Source organism: Puntigrus tetrazona, unplaced genomic scaffold (assembly GCF_018831695.1).
Source record: "Puntigrus tetrazona isolate hp1 unplaced genomic scaffold, ASM1883169v1 S000000003, whole genome shotgun sequence".
Lineage (NCBI taxonomy): Eukaryota > Metazoa > Chordata > Actinopteri > Cypriniformes > Cyprinidae > Puntigrus > Puntigrus tetrazona.
Genome location: NW_025047683.1, coordinates 2407032 through 2414531, shown reverse-complemented (window position 1 = coordinate 2414531; position 7500 = coordinate 2407032).

The following is a 7500-nucleotide window of genomic DNA, read 5'->3' as shown; positions in this document are numbered from 1 at the left end:
AAGAAAAACCCTCCAAAACCTAAGTCGATGGGGGGTACCAGTGGCGGAGAGGAACCGAGGGAACGGCGGGAGAGGGCCGCCCGAGAGAGGGCTGACTCGGTCGGACGGGGAGCCGGCGAGCCCTCTCTCCGAAGAAAAACCCTCCAAAACCTAAGTCGATGGGGGGTACCAGTGGCGGAGAGGAACCGAGGGAACGGCGGAGAGGGCCGCCCGAGAGAGGGCTGACTCGTCGGACGGGGAGCCGGCGGGCTCCCTCTCCGAAGAAAAACCCCTCCAAAACCTAAGTCGATGGGGGGTACCAGTGGCACGGTTCTTTTGAGCGCGGTTGTGCTGAGATAGTGACCCCGGCTTAATAGTGGGAGTACCGGGCACGAACGGAGAACAGGTGTGGGTCCTCGGAGAACCCTACGGGGGCCTGGATGGCTTTTCGGAGGTGATGCCCGAGAGGGCGAGGTGCTGCCGGCGGGATCGGTCGTGAGCAGGGCCTGATGTCTGTAAGGCTGAAATGAGCTCGGGGGTTCGTGAAGGTGCGCGCCGAGAAGTGGCGCTTAACCCGCCGATGTGAGATGCGCCTGGATGTTTGGACTTAGGTTTTGAACGCTTAAAAATACCTCCGTGGCGGGGGTCGAGGGGCGCCGTGAAGTGGGGCTTAACGCGCCGAGATCGGGCTGTGATGCGCCTGATGTTTGGACTTAGGTTTTGAACGCTTAAAAATACTCCGGGTGGCGGGGTCGAGTGGGAAAGCGCCCGTGAAGTGGGGCTTAACCCGCCGCCGAGATCGGGCTGTGAGATGCGCCTGGATGTTTGGACTTAGGTTTTGAACGCTTAAAAATACTCCGTGGCGGGGTCGAGGGGAAAGCGCCCGTGAAGTGGGGCTTAACGCGCCGAGATCGCTGTGAGATGCGCCTGGATGTCTGGACTTAGGTTTTGAACGCTTAAAAATACCTCCGTGGTGGCGGGGTCGAGGGAAAGCGCCCGTGAAGTGGGGCTTAACGCGCCGAGATCGGGCTGTGAGATGCGCCTGGATGTTTGGACTTAGGTTTTGAACGCTTAAAAATACCTCCGTGGCGGCGGGGTCGAGGGGAAAGCGCCCGTGAAGTGGGGCTTAACGCGCCGAGATCGGCTGTGAGATGCGCCTGGATGTTTGGACTTAGGTTTTGAACGCTTAAAAATACTCCGGGTGGCGGGGTCGAGGGGAAAGCGCCCGTGAAGTGGGGCTTAACGCGCCGAGATCGCTGTGTGATGCGCCTGGATGTTTGGACTTAGGTTTTGAACGCTTAAAAATACTCCGGGTGGCGGGGAGGGAAAGCGTCGAGTGGGAAAGCGCCCGTGAAGTGGGGCTTGAACGAAAATTTCCCAGGGTGGCGGGGTCGAACGCGCCGAGATCGCTGTGAGATGCGCCTGGATGTTTGGACTTAGGTTTTGAACGCTTAAAAATACTCCGGGTGGCGGGGTCGAGATCGGCTGAAAGCGCCCGGGAAAGTGGATCGGCTGAAATATGCGCCTGGATGTTTGACGCGCCGAGATCGCCAGTGAGATGCGCCTGGATGTCTGGACTTAGGTTTTGAACGCTTAAAAATACCCGGGTTGGCGGGGTCGAGGAAAGCCAGGGAGGCCGGGGTCGAGTGAAAAGTGGGGCTTAACCGCCGCCGAGATCGCTGAAATGATGCGCCTGGATGTTTGGACTTAGGTTTTGAACGCTTAAAAATTTCTCCCAGGGAGGCGGGGTCGAGTGGGAAAGCGCCCGAAAGTCGCGACTTAACCCGCCGAGATCGCCTGAAATATGCGCCTGGATGTTTGGACTTAGGTTTTGAAAGCAAAAATTTCCTCCAGGGTGGCGGGGTCGAGTGGGAAAGCGCCCGAGAAGTCGCACTTAACCCGCCGAGATCGCTGAAATATGCGCCTGGATGTTTGGACTTAGGTTTTGAACGAAAAAATTCTCCAGGGAGGCCGGGTCGAGGGGAAAGCGCCCGAGAAGTCGCACTTAACCCGCCGAGATCGCTGAAATATGCGCCTGGATGTTTGGACTTAGGTTTTGAAAGCAAAAAATTTCTCCAGGGTGGCGGGGTCGGGGTCGAGTGGAAAGCCGCCCGAAGAAGTCGCACTTAACCCGCCGAGATCGCCTGAAATATGCGCCTGGATGTTTGGACTTAGGTTTTGAAAGCAAAAAAATTCTCCAGGGTGGCGGGGGTCGAGGGGGAAAGCGCCCCGAAGAAGTCGACTTAACCCGCCGAGATCGGCTGAAATATGCGCCTGGATGTTTGGACTTAGGTTTTGAACGCAAAAAATTTCTCCAGGGAGGCCGGGTCGAGTGGGAAAGCGCCCGAGAAGTCGCACTTAACCCGCCGAGATCGCTGAAATATGCGCCTGGATGTTTGGACTTAGGTTTTGAAAGCAAAAAATTCTCCAGGGTGGCGGGGTCGAGGAAAAAGCGCCCGAGAAGTCGCACTTAACCCGCCGAGATCGCCTGAAATATGCGCCTGGATGTTTGGACTTAGGTTTTGAACGAAAAAATTTCTCCAGGGAGGCCGGGTCGAGTGGGAAAGCGCCCGAGAAGTCGCACTTAACCCGCCGAGATCGCTGAAAATATGCGCCTGGATGTTTGGACTTAGGTTTTGAACGCAAAAAATTTCTCCCAGGGAGGCCGGGTCGAGTGGGAAAGCGCCCGAGAAGTCGCTTTAACCCGCCGAGATCGCCTGAAATATGCGCCTGGATGTTTGGACTTAGGTTTTGAAAGCAAAAATTTCTCCAGGGTGGCGGGGTCGAGTGGGAAAGCGCCCGAGAAGTCGCACTTAACCCGCCGAGATCGCCTGAAATATGCGCCTGGATGTTTGGACTTAGGTTTTGAAAGCAAAAAAATCCTCCAGGGTGGCGGGGTCGAGTGGGAAGCGCCCGAAAGTCGCACTTAACCCGCCGAGATCGCCTGAAATATGCGCCTGGATGTTTGGACTTAGGTTTTGAAAGCAAAAAAATCTCCAGGGTGGCGGGGTCGAGTGGGAAAGCGCCCGAAAGTCGCACTTAACCCGCCGAGATCGCCTGAAATATGCGCCTGGATGTTTGGACTTAGGTTTTGAAAGCAAAAAATTTCTCCAGGGTGGCGGGGTCGAGTGGGAAAGCGCCCGAAAGTCGACTTAACCCGCCGAGATCGCCTGAAATATGCGCCTGGATGTTTGGACTTAGGTTTTGAAAGCAAAAAATTTCTCCAGGGTGGCGGGGTCGAGTGGAAAGCGCCCGAAAGTCGCACTTAACCCGCCGAGATCGCCTGAAATATGCGCCTGGATGTTTGGACTTAGGTTTTGAAAGCAAAAAAATTCTCCAGGGTGGCGGGGTCGAGTGGGAAGCGCCCGAGAAGTCGCACTTAACCCGCCGAGATCGCCTGAAATATGCGCCTGGATGTTTGGACTTAGGTTTTGAAAGCAAAAAAATCGCAAAAAAGTTCTCCCGGGACGGCGGGGCGCCTCGAGTTTGGAAAGCAAAAAAATTTCTCCAGGGTGGCGAAGGGGAAAGCGCCCGAAAGTCGACTTAACCCGCCTCGATCGGGTCGGATGAAGCGCCTGGATGTTTGGACTTAGGTTTTGAACGCAAAAAATTTCTCCAGGACGGCGGGGGTCGAGTGGGAAAGCGTCCGAAGGCGACTTAACCCGGACTCGATCGGGTCGGATGAAGCGCCTGGATGTTTGGACTTAGGTTTTGAACGCAAAAATTTCTCCAGGACGGCGGGGTCGAGTGGGAAAGCGCCCGAAGGCGACTTAACCCGGACTCGATCGGTCGGATGAAGCGCCTGGATGTTTGGACTTAGGTTTTGAACGAAAAAATTTCTCCAGGACGGCGGGGTCGAGTGGGAAAGCGCCCGAAGGCGACTTAACCCGGACTCGATCGGTCGGATGAAGCGCCTGGATGTTTGGACTTAGGTTTTGAACGAAAAAATTTCCCAGGACGGCGGGGTCGAGTGGAAAAGCGTCCGAAGGCGACTTAACCCGGACTCGATCGGTCGGATGAAGCGCCTGGATGTTTGGACTTAGGTTTTGAACGAAAAATTTCCTCCAGGACGGCGGGGTCGAGGTGGGAAAGCGTCGAGGGGAAAGCGTCCGAAGGCGACTTAACCCGGACTCGATCGGTCGGATGAAGCGCCTGGATGTTTGGACTTAGGTTTTGAACGAAAAAATTTCTCCAGGACGGCGGGGGTCGAGTGGGAAAGCGTCCGAAGGCGACTTAACCCGGACTCGATCGGGTCGGATGAAGCGCCTGGATGATTTTCGCTTCAAAATTGCACTAAGTCCAACTTCGGGAAAGGTCCGACTTCCATACCTCCGAGGCTCCGAGTCAGGCCGACCGAGAGGCCTCTCTCCCGGCATGATTCAAATTTTCCCGCGACCCTGGAGGTGGCCGCTACACAGGAGCAACTTTTACATGGGTACACGATTTCGTGAACGCGTGTTTTTGTGGACTTAGTCTCTGAGCGAAAAAAAGTCGAAAACGACTAAGTCCATATCGACTTAGGTTTTGAACGCACCTTTTCTGAAGCTCCGGGCAGGGAGCTATCGAACGCTTCACCTGAAACACGGACACAGACGCCGAGAGAGAGGACGCTCGACGGCGAGAGCGCCCCCTCGCCCGGAACGTGATCGATTGAGCGCGAAGCGCGCTTCTAGCCTAGACCCACCCGCCAGCCCCGCTGGCCGCTATGGGTCGGGAGTGCCTGGCAGGCACGGCGTGCAATGGGTTTACGTTTGGGCTTTGACAGCACGCCGCGCCCGGGCAATTTGGACGCTCGTTACGAGCAGGCCCTCAGCCCGAGGGAAGGCGCCAACCTTCGGGAGGAGGCCTAGACGGCCGGTCAGAGCGCAGAGGTCCGCCACCGCGGGCGGGGGGGGGCAGAACGCGACGCTGCCCCGGCGACGCCGCGCGCGGGTACCCCGCCCCCGCGGAAACACACTTTTCCGAAGCGCCGCCGCGATCCCAGCGCCACCCACCCCGAAAACGCGCGACTTCGCCGGGGAAGGTTCGAGCCGCGCGCCGCCTCCTATGAGCGCCGGTCTTAGCCGAGGGTCCAAGCGGGTCTGCCCAGGCCCTCCTCAGGCGGACTGAGACCCGTGTGGTAGGCAAAAACGCGCTTCGCCGCCGGTTGGTCCCTACGACCCACAGGGGTTACCTGGTTGATCCTGCCAGTAACATATGCTTGTCTCAAAGATTAAGCCATGCAGGTCTGGCGCACACGGCCGGTACAGTGAAACTGCGAATGGCTCATTAAATCAGTTATGGTCCCTTTGATCGCTTCCACCCGGTACTTGGATAACTGTGGCAATTCCAGAGCTAATACATGCAAACGAAGCGACCGGCCGACCGCCTCCGCCGGGGGCGGAGGCTAGGACGCGCGGCATTTATCAGATCCAAAACCCATCCGGCCCCCGGGGATCCGCCCTCCCGACCCGGTACCTTTGGTGACTCTAGATAACTCGGCCGATCGCCGCCTTCTTCCGCGGGCGCGCGACGATTCATTCGAGTGTCTGCCCTATCAACTTTCGATGGTACATCAGGCGCCTACCATGGTGACCACGGGTGACGGGAATCAGGGTTCGATTCCGGAGAGGGAGCCTGAGAAACGGCTACCACATCCAAGGAAGGCAGCAGGCGCGAAATTACCCATTTCCGACTCGGAGAGGTAGTGACGGTGGTCAATAATAATACAGGTCTCTTTCGAGGCCCTGTAATTGGAATGAGCGTATCTTAAACACATGGGCGAGGACCCATTGGAGGGCAAGTCTGGTGCCAGCAGCCGCGGTAATTCCAGCTCCAATAGCGTATATTAAAGTTGCTGCAGTTAAAAGCTCGTAGAGTTGATCTCGGATCTGGCTGGCGGTCCGCCGAGAGGCGAGCCACCGCCCGCCCCAGGTCCCTGCCTCCTCGGAGGCGCCCGGATGCCCTTGGCTGGGTGTCCGGTCCGAGGGGCCAAAGCGCTTACTTTGAAAAAATTAGAGTGTTCAAAGCAGGCCGAGCGTCGCCGCTGAATACCGCAGCTAGGAATAATGGAATAGGACTCCGGTTCTATTTTGTGGGTTTCTGGAACCCGGAGCCATGATTAAGAGGGACGGCCGGGGCATTCGTGATATGCCGCTAGAGGTGAAATTCTTGACCGGCGCAAGACGGACGGAAGCGAAAGCATTTGCCAAGAATGTTTTCATTAATCAAGAACGAAAGTCGGAGGTTCAAGACGATCAGATACCGTCGTAGTTCCGACCAGAACGATGCCGACCCGCGATCCGCGGCGTTATTCCCATGACCCGCTGGCAGCGCAAGGAAACCACGAGTCTTTGGGTTCCGGGGAGTATGGTTGCAAAGCTGAAACTTAAAGGAATTGACGGAAGGGCACCACCAGGAGTGGAGCCTGCGGCTTAATTTGACTCAACACGGAAACCTCACCCGCCCGGACACGGAAAGGATTGACAGATTGATAGCTCTTTCTCGATTCTGTGGGTGGTGGTGCATGGCCGTTTAGTTGGTGGAGCGATTTGTCTGGTTCATTCCGATAACGAACGACTGCTTGCTAAATAGTGGCGCGCCACTTGGGTCGGCGCCAAAAACTTCTTAGAGGGACAAGTGGCGCTCAGCCACGCGAGATGGAGCAATAACAGGTCTGTGATGCCCTTAGATGTCCGGGCTGCACGCGCGCCATTAATGGGCGGATCAGCGCAGGTCTACCCTGCGCCGAGAGGCGCGGGTAACCCGCTGAACCCCGCCGTGATCGGGACTGGGGATTGAAACTATTTCCCATCAACGAGGAATTCCCAGTAAGCGCGGGTCATAAGCTCGCGCTGATTAAGTCCCTGCCCTTTGTACACACCGCCCGCCGCTACTACCGATTGGATGGTTTAGTGAGGTCTCGGACCGCCTCGCCGGCCCCTCGCGGGGCTCTGGCGGAGCGCCGGAAGACGATCAAACTTGACTATCTAGAGGAAGTAAAAGTCGTAATAAGGTTTCCGTGAGGTGAACCTGCGGAAGGATCATTATCGCCCGCCCGATCCAAAGCGAAAACCGCCCGGCGGGGGGAGGCCTAGCCCACCTCCCCGCCTCAAGCCCGGTGCGCGCAGAGGCCGGGCGCCGCGCGCCTCTCTCCGGAGCACCGAAGCGGGAAAGCGCAGAGCGCGATAAGAAAAAAAAAAAAAGGAACTTGACTGTCGCCAGACTGGCGCCCCCGCGCTTCCAGCGGCGGGGCTGAGCCGGGCCCTGGCGGGTACCCGCACGGCCTCCGGGACCGTGGTTCAAAGTCTCTCCCGCGCGGGAGGGGCGCCTGTCCGGGGTAAAAAACTCTATCCTATTTTACTCTATGATCCAGCGGCCGTGGGTTCGAGAGGTCTGCCGCCAAAAACCCAAGACGGCAAAAAGAACCGCACAAAAACCTAAGACGGCGGAGAGAGAGATCCGCGAGAAGGGAACGCCGCTCCTGGGAGGCTTGACGACCTCCCGCGGAGGCTTGAGCAACCTACCGCGAGCGCCATGACT